The sequence below is a fragment of the Mus caroli genome, chromosome 13 (genome assembly GCF_900094665.2).
Source record: "Mus caroli chromosome 13, CAROLI_EIJ_v1.1, whole genome shotgun sequence".
Lineage (NCBI taxonomy): Eukaryota > Metazoa > Chordata > Mammalia > Rodentia > Muridae > Mus > Mus caroli.
The window spans coordinates 72,252,635-72,262,462 of record NC_034582.1 but is presented as its reverse complement, the minus strand read 5'-3'; positions in this window follow the sequence as shown (position 1 = coordinate 72,262,462).

Sequence of the window (9,828 nt, the reverse complement as noted above, 5' to 3'; positions counted from 1 at the left end):
AAGAATTTCATAAATCATTGTTTTTAATTGCTGAGTAGTAATCCACTGTGTAAATATACCAAAATTTCTGTATCCATTCCTGTGCTGAGGGACATCTGGGCTCTTTCCAGGTTCTGGCTACTATAAATAAGGCTGCTATGAACATAGTGGAGCATGTGTCCTTCTTACCGGTTGGGACATCTTGTGGATATATGCCCAGGAGAGGTATTGCGGGATCCTCCGGTAGTACTATGTCCAATTTTCTGAGGAACCGCCAGACTGATTTGCCAAGTGGTTGTACCAGCTTGCAATCCCACCAACAATGGAGAAGTGTCCCTCTTTCTCCACATCCTCACCAGCATCTGCTGTCACCAGAATTTTTGATCTTAGCCATTCTGACTGGTGTGAGATGGAATCTCAGGGTAGTTTTGATTTGCATTTCCCTGATGATTAAGGATGTTGACCATTTTTTCAGATGCTTCTCAGCCCTTCGGTATTCCTCAGTTGAGAATTCTTTGTTTAGCTCTGTACCCCATTTTTAATAGGGTTATTTGATTTTCTGGAGTACATCTTCTTGAGTTCTTTATATAAATTGGGTATTAGTCCCCTATCTGATTTAGTATTGGTAAAGATCCTTTCCCAATCTGTTGGTGGTCTTTCTGTCTTATTGACAGTGTCTTTTGCCTTACAGAAGCTTCGCAATTTTATGAGGTCTCATTTGTCAATTCTCATTCTTACAGCACAAGCCATTGCTATTCTGTTCAGGAATTTTTGCCCTGTACAAATATCTTTGAAGCTTTTGCCCACTTTCTCCTCTATAACTTTCAGTGTCTCTGGTTTTATGTGGAGTTCCTTGATCTATGGAGACTTGACCTTAGTACAAGGAAATAAGAATGGATCAATTCTCACTCTTCTACGTGATAACCGCCAGTTGTGCTAGCACCATTTGTTGAAAATAATGTCTTTTTTCCACTGTATGATTTTAGCTCCTTTGTTAAAGATCAAGTGACCATACATGTGTGGGTTCATTTCTGGGTCTTCAATTCTATTCCATTGATCTACCTGTCTATTGCTATATCAGTACCATGCAGTTTTTATCACAATTGCTCTGTAGTACAGCTTTAGACCTGGCATGATGATTCCACCAGAGGTTATTTTATAATTGAGAAGAGTTTTTGCTATCCTATGTTTTTTGTTATTCCAGATGAATCTGCCGATTGCCCTTTCTAATTCCTTGAAGAATTGAGTTGGAAATTTGATAGGAATTTCATTGAATCTGTAGGTTGCTTTTGGCAGGATAGCCATTTTTACTATATTGATCCTGCCAATCCATGAGCATGGGAGATCATTCCATCTTCTGAGATCTTCTTTGATTTCTTTCTTCAGAAACTTGAAGGTCTTATCATACATATCGTTCACTTCCTTAGAGTCACACCAAGGTATTTTATATAATTTGTGACTATTATAAAGGGTGTAGTTTCCCTAATTTCTTTCTCACCCTGTTTATCCTTTGTGTAGAGAAAGGTCACAGATTTGTTTCAGTTAATTTTATATCCTGCTACTTTCCTGAAGGTGTTTATCCATTTAGGAGTACTCTGGTGGAATTGTTAGGGTCACTTATATATACTATCATATCATCTGCAAATAGTGATATTTTGACTTCTTCCTTTCCAATATGTATTCTTTTCATCTCCTTTCATTCTCTAATTGCTCTGGCTAGGTCTTCAAGTACTATATTGAATAGGTAGGGAGAGAGTGGGCAGCCTTTTCTAGTCCCTGATTTTAGTGGGATTCTTCCAGTATCTCACCATTTAGTTTGATGTTGGCTACTGGTTCCCTGTAGATTGCTATTATTATGTTTATGTATGGGCCTCAAATTCCTGATCTTTCCAAGACTTTTATCATGAATGGGTGTTAGATTTTGTCAAATGCTTTCTCAGCACCTAAAGAGATGGTCATGTGGTTTTTGTCTTTGAGTTTGTTTATATACTGGATTATGTTGATGGATTTCCATATATTCAACCATCTTTGCATGCCTGGGATGAAGCCTACTTGGTCATGGTGGATGATCATTTTGATGTGTTCTTGGATTCAGTTTGCGAGGATTTTATTGAGTATTTTTGCATCGATATTCATAAGGGAAATTGGTCTGAAATTCTCTTTGTTGGATCTTTGCGTGGTATCAGAGTAAATGTGGCTTCATAGGATGAATTGGGTAGAGTACCTTCTGTTTCTATTTTGTGGAATAGTTTGAGGAGAGTTGGAATTAGATCTTCTTTGAAGGTCTGATAGAACTCTGCACTAAACCCATCTGGTCCTGGGCATTTTTTGGTTGGGAAGGTATTGATGAGTGCTTCTATTTCTTTAGAACATATGGGACTGTTTAGATTGTTAACTGGATCCTGATTTAACTTTGGTACCTGGTATCTGTCTAGAAAATTGTCCATATCATCCAGGTTTTCTACTTTGTTGATTACAGGCTTTTGTAGTAGAACCAGGTGATTATTTTAATTTCCTCAGATTTTGTTGTTATGTCTCCCTTTTCATTTCTGATTTTGGTAATTAGGATAATGTCCCTGTGTCCTCCAGTTAGTCTGGCTAAGGGTTTATCTATCTTGTTGATTTTCTCAAAGAACAGCTCATGGTTTGGTTGATTCTTTGAATAGTTCTTCTTGTTTCCACTTGGTTGATTTCAGCCATGAGGTTGATTATTTCCTGCAATCTACTCCCCTTGGGTGAATTTGGTTCCTTTTGTTCTAGACCTTTTAGGTGTGTTGTCAAGCTGCTAGTGTATGCTCTCTCCAGTTTCTTTTTGGTGGCACTCAGAGCTATGAGTTTTCCTCTTAGGAATGCTTTCATTGAGTCCTATATGTTTGGGTATGTTGTGGCTTCATTTTTATTAAACTCTAAAGTCTTTAATCTTTTCCTTTTTTCTTCCTTGACCAAGTTATCATTGAGTAGATTGTTGTTCAGCTTCCATGTGTATATGGGCTTTATATTATTTATGTTGTTATTGAAGATCAGCCTTAGTCCGTGGCAATATGATAGAATGCATGAGATAATTTCAATATTTTTGTATATGTTGAGGCCTGTTTTGTTACCTATAGTCAGTTTTGGAGAAGGTACCATGACATGGTGAGAGGAAGTTATATCCTTTTGTTTTAGGATAAAATGTTCTATAGATATCTTTTAAATCCATTTGTTTCATAACTTCTGTTAGTTTCAATGTGTCTCTTTTTAGTTACTGTTTCCAGGATCTGTCCATTGATGAGAGTGGGGTGTTGAAGTCTCCCAGTATTATTGTATGAGGTGCAATGCGTGGTTTGAGCTTTACTAGAGTTTCCTTATAGAATGTGGATACCCTTGCATTTGGAGCATAGATATTCAAAATTTAGAGTTCTTCTTGGAAGATTTTACCTTTGATGAGTATGAAGTGCCCTTCCTTGTCTTTTTTCATAACTTTGTGTTGGAAGTCGATTTTGTTCAATATTAGAATGGCTACTCCAGCTTGTTTCTTCAGACCATTTGCTTGGAAATTTTTTTTCCAGCCTTTTACTCTGAGATAGTGTCTGTCTTGTAAGCAGCAAAATGTTAGGTCCTGTTTATGTAGCCAGTCTGTTAGTCTGTGTCTTTATTGGTGAATTGAGTCCATTGATATTAAGAGATATTAAGGGAAAGTAATTGTTGCTTCCTGTAATTATTGTTGTTAGAGTTGGGATTCTGTTCTTGTGGCTATCTTCTTTTAGGTTTGTTGAAGGATTACTTTCTTGCTTTTTCTGCATCATAATTTCCGTTCTTGTTTGGGAGTTTTCCCTTTATTATCTTTTGAAGGGCTGGATTCATGGAAAGATATTGTGTGAATTTGGTTTTGTCATGGAATACTTTGATTTCTCCATCTATGGTAATTGAGAGTTATGCTGGGTATAGTAGCCTGGGCTGGCATTTGTGTTCTCTTGGGGTCTATATCTCAACTGTCCAGGATCTTCTTGCTTTCATAGTCTCTAGGGTGAAGTCAGGTGTAATTCTGATAGGTCTGCCTTTATATGTTACTTGATCTGTTTCCCTTACTGCTTTTAATATTCTCTCTTTGTTTTGTGCATTTGATATTTTGATTATTATGTGACCGGAGGAATTTCTTTTCTGGTCCAAACTATTTGGAGTTCTGTAGGTTTCTTCTATGTTCATGGGCATCTCTTTCTTTAGGTTGGGGAAATTTTCTTCTATAATTATGTTGAAGATATTTACTGGCCCTTTAAGTTGGAAATTTTCCTTGTCATCTATACCTATCCTTAGGTTTGGTCTTCTCATTGTGTCCTGGATTTCCTGGATGTTTTGTGTTAGGATCTTTTTGCATTTTGCATTTTCTTTGATTATTGTGTCAATGTTGTCTATGGAATCTTCTGCACCTGAGATTCTCTCTTCCATCTCTTGTANTCTGTTGCTGNTGCTCGCATCTATGGTTCCTGATATCTTTCCTAGGATTTCTATCTCCAGAGTTGTCTCCCTTTGGGTTTTCCTGTTTCTACTTCCATTTTTAGATCTTGGATGGTTTTGTTCAATTCCATCACCTATTTGGTTGTCTTTTCCTGTAATTCTTTAAGAGATTTTTGTGTTTCCTACTTAAGGACTTCTACTTGTTTAGCAGTGTTTTCCTGTAATTCTTTGAGGAATTTTTCTGCTTCTTCTTTAAGGTCTTCTACCTGTTTTGCAGTGTTCTTCTGTATTTCTTTAAGTGAGTTATTAATGCCCTTCTAAAATCCTCTACCAGCATCATGAGATATGATTTTAAATTCGAATCTTGCTTTTCGCGTGTGTTGGGGTATGCAGGACTCGCTGTTTGGGGCGTACTGGATTCTGATAATGCTGAGTTGTCTTGGTTTCTGTTAGTAAGATTCTTAAGTTTTCCTTTCGCCATCTGGTAATCTCTGGTGATAGATGTTATAGCTGTCTCTGGCTGGGGATTGTTCCTCCTGTGTTTCTGTTAGCCTCTGTCAGCACTCCTGGGAGTCCAACTCTCTCCTGAGACCCAGTGGTCAGAGCACTCTCTGCAGGCAAGCTCTCCTCTTGCAGGGAAGGTGCACAGAGATCTGATACTCAGATGTACTTCTTGGCTGAAGATGAAGGCCCAAAGGGACCCTGTCCACGAAGCTCTGTTCCTTCTGTGGCCCACATGCTTACCTGTGTGGACTGGTCTCTTAGAGACCTGGGATACGAGATGGTGCTCTTACCTGAGTCCCAGGGTCAGAGCCCTCCCTGGAGGCCTACTTTCCTATGGAGGGGAAGGTGCCCAGAGGTCTGGGTCTCAGCTCTGCCTACTGGCTGAGGATGAAGGCCCAAATGGACCCTGTCCAAGAAGCTCTGTTGCTTCTGCTGCCCATGAGCTCTCCTTCGTGGACTTGTCTCTGAGAGACCAAGGATACAAGATGGTGATCTCACCTGAGTCCCCGGGTCAGAGACCTCTCTGGAGGCTGACTTTCCTCAGTGGTCCCAAGATCCTAGGTGTCCACTAGGCACCTTGGGACTGTCTTCCGAGTTTGTGCCCAAAGTGGCACAGGGCTTGGAAACTGTCTTATGGGAGGATGTTTTGCTGAAGGAGACACATGAGAGGATGTTTTGCTGAGAATAGACACATGGCGTTTTTCTGGAAGTTGCCTGGTGAGAGGGTATGTGATATTTTGCTGAAGCAGATGCTTGAGAGGCCCACATGATGTTAGGAAAAGTATAACTATAACACAAGAAACAGTGGATGCCACTCTTGCATTGGTTCACCTTGCTTTCTTCTCTGATTTTTGCTTGTGACTTCATAGACAAAAACATATCAAAGACCTTCTGCTGGTATTATGACAAATGGTGTACCCTAAAGGTTTGTACTGAACTGAGACACTGATGCTAATTCATGTTTGGTGTTTGCTGAGTGGACTGGACTGCTGCTTCTGATTCATACTTAGTGTTTTGGACTAGACAGCTGATATTCTGACAATGAAGATTGGAATTGCTCCAAAGAAATATTTCTAAACATATCCACAACCCCCAATTCCTATTAACCTTTCTTTCCCCCTACTTCTGGTGGGGAGTGAACTAGATGGGAGGTTGAAGGATTAAACAATCATAATTAAAGGAGGGTTTGAAAAAGCTAAGCCTAAATATGTTTAAGATTATAATATAATCACAGCATTTCTCTCTTCTATTTCCTCCCTCCAAATCCTCCAGTATACCTTTCCCCACTCTCCTTCAAATTTGTAGCCTCTTCTTTTATTAATCATTATTGCATGTATATATGTACATATATGTACATATTTATTTATAAATTAACCTATAGTGTTGTGGTCTTATTCAGCCTGCCCAGTATAGCTGTAGTCATTTTGTTCCATGCCTGCCAGCTATTTCATATTGTTACTGTAATATGTCTATCAGTCATTAATATAGAAAAAATGACTACACTCAGAGCAGGGTCATGCTGACCACATCCCCACTTATGTTCTGTATGAGGTTTGTTAATCTTAAGAAACTCCACAAAGCTTTACATATAACCCACCAAATTAAAGGTCAATATTTTATGTCTAAAATGGCTTGAGTCAGAGTTGATCACTGGACAATACTTCCTGTACCTGTGAATGAGCTGGTTGTGGGGTGTGTGTGTGTGTGTGTGTTTCCTTTATAAGCCTGCCCTGAGTAATGTTTGTTGTTGTAGTTCATGTAATTCTGAGCTACATCTGTAATCTGATCAGTCCTAGAGTGTGCATTCAATAAACCATCTCTGTCTGACTGAGATCAGTGCTTGTGTGGTTTGTGGAGCAACTCTCAGATCACAATATTTAGTACTCATAATCATACTTGTATGCATGCTTTCAGGACTAATTGTTTGGCACTGAACAACTAATTGGTGAACTCTTCCCTGGGGAAGACTATTTCTTCCACTTCAGCTTTCCTCAGCTGCCTATGGCTGTATAGGGTTAAGGCCCATAAGCTTTTCTTCATACAATGTGGCCTGTCCATTAATATCATTCTTGTTCATCTCATGTTTGGGCCGTCATGTAGGTGGGACTTTATGGGTGTAACTTCTGATATCTTGTGGAGACATTGTGGTCTTATTCAGCCTGCCCAGTATAGCTCACAGCAAACTTCCTGGTCTTCTGGCTCTTACAATTTTCCCATACCCTCTTTTACAGCGTTCCCTGAACCTTAGGTACATAAGTGTTTTGTAGATGTCCAAACACCAATACAAAGAGGGTACCTACACCAAAGAAAAAAACAAGATATTAATCATCACACAACAAAGATGTAGCCATTGGAACTGAACTCTAAAACTCAGCATTTTGATTGATTATAGTTTTCTGTAATGTTCTCCATCTGCTGCACAGAGAAGTTTCCTTGATGAGAGCTACACTTATCTATGGGCATAAGGACAAATGTTTATATATTGTTATTAGAAACTATGGTAGTTTAGTAAATTAGTGATTGTAGATGCTCCTCAAATAACCATGATTTCATTAGCCCAAGCATTTATTTATAATGTCCAATGTATGATGGGCAGCTTAGGATAAATAATGACTTGGTTACCCAGTGTCTGGTATTCATGTTTCCATTACTGCCCAGTGGTCAGCAAAATATGGATCACAAAGGCATCAGATACAGGACATTGTACCAACATACCAAGAGTCTTTGTTGTCATTTATGAGACCTGTCAAAGGTTGCAAACAGAATTTCTGTCTTTGACACCTCAAGTATTATCGATTCTGCAAGATCATAAGGCCCCATTGGCAGAGAGGTAGACTTAGCAGTTTAACCCTGATGAGGATTCATTTCCTATTCAGATGGCCACTCAAAACTTGCACCATTTTAGTTCACATAGCCTATGGACTATGTGGTGGTTTGAAAAAGAGTATCACCTATAGATTCATATATTTAAGTGTTTGGTTATCAGAAAGTAACACTACTTGAGAGAAATTAGGAGGTGTGGCCTTATTAGAGGAAGTTTGTAATAGGGGTGGGCTTTGAGATTTGAAAAGCTCAATTCAGCCTAAGAGGCTCTCTCCTTTACTCCTGTATCTTTCATGACTTCAAAGCCAGAACTACATGTTTTATGTTTCCAAATTCTGTTGCCAGCTTGGGATGGAACCTGGTCCCCTCCTGGAATTACACCGGCATAAGCTTTGATTTATTGATGCTCTTTAGAAACAGATAATGCCTTCGTCCTTTTCTTTCCACAAGTTGTATGATTATCTGGGTGTGTATGACACACCCCAAGGGTTCCAGCACCACTGTCTTTATTCCATGTCTCCTTACCTTTATCAGCATACACCATGAAACCAATATTAAGCTTCATGGCTGTCTTTTTAATCCTCAAACTATACATTTTCCATTTAACTTTCCTTACTTGTTCTTTTTCATTGTATACCTGAATAAGAGTGATCGCTAATGACCACTTGACAGAAGAGAATGTTGTCTTGAAATCTCTGACTTTAAAAGTAGTCAAATTTCCTCAGTTTAGTCTCAGGCAAATTCTTAAGACAAGGGCAAAAAGCAGTCACATTCTTTAAGAAAAACAAAACAAAACAAAACAAAAACAATCCCATAAGAGTGGTTTTGATCTAGCCTAGTTGCCAATATTATTTCCCTATGAAATAAACTTAGCTTCCATAGACCATGTTGCGCTCATTATTACTGTCTTCCAGGATTCTACTAGGAAGGTTCATTAGTCCCCACACATAGAATATCCCAAAGTCTTATATATTCCTCCAAAACCACAGCATGGTAAGGTCTTTCACAGCAATTGCCCACTCTCTAGTACCAATATCTATCTAGTTACTTTTCTATTGTAACAAAATGCCATGATTAAGGCAGCCCTAAAAGAAAGCATCTAATTTGGGGGCTCACTATTCTAGAAAGTTAAAGTCCATGATTTGATGTCATGTTGGGGGCATGTCAGCAAAAAGTCTGGCATGATGCTGGAACAGTAGCTGAGAGTATGCATGTTAAGATAACAACTGCAAGGCAGATATAAAGAGAGAAAGATAGAACTGAGATGAATGTGGGCTTTTGATCTCAAACCTTAAACCCACTGACATGCATTTTACAACAATGACACACCTTCTAATGCTTCCCATACAGTTCCACTAACTGGTGCCCAAGCATTCAGATTCATAGTCTGTAGAGGGGGTTATACTCATTCAAACTACCACAGTCTCCATTTTTCCCTTTTGATATGATAATTGTGCTGGTTTGTTATATGTGTTCTACACAAGCTAGATAAGAAGATGGACCCACAGTTGAGGAAATGCCTTCATTAGGGTTGACGAGTAGGCAAGTCTGTGGTGGTATTGTCTTGATTAATGACTAATATAGGACAGGCCACTGTGGGGCTGATATCATCCCTGGGTAGGTGATCTTGATTTGTATAAAAAGCAAGAGATGAGGAACAAGCCAGTAAACAGCATTCCTCTGTGGTTTCCACTTTACTTCCATGTTCCTGATTTGAGTTTCTTAGGTGATGAACTGTGATGTGAAATTATAAAATAAAACAAATTCTTTCTTCTCTAAGTTGTTTTTGGTCATGGCGTTTTATCATAACAATAGAATCCCAGTTAAGACAGAAATGTATATTCTGTGTTATTGTTGTTGAAACTATGTGATTTAGCTTTTTATTTTACAGGATGTTATAGTTCCAAGATTTCTGTAAGACTCAGAAGACTTTGAACTTTAAAAAAAAAATTTTTTTTTATGTATTTTCCTCAATTACATTTCCAATGCTATCCCAAAAGTCCCCCATACCTTTCCCCCCACTCCCCTACCCACCCATTCCCACTTTTTGGCCCTGGCGTTTCCCTGTACTGGGGCATATAAAGTTTG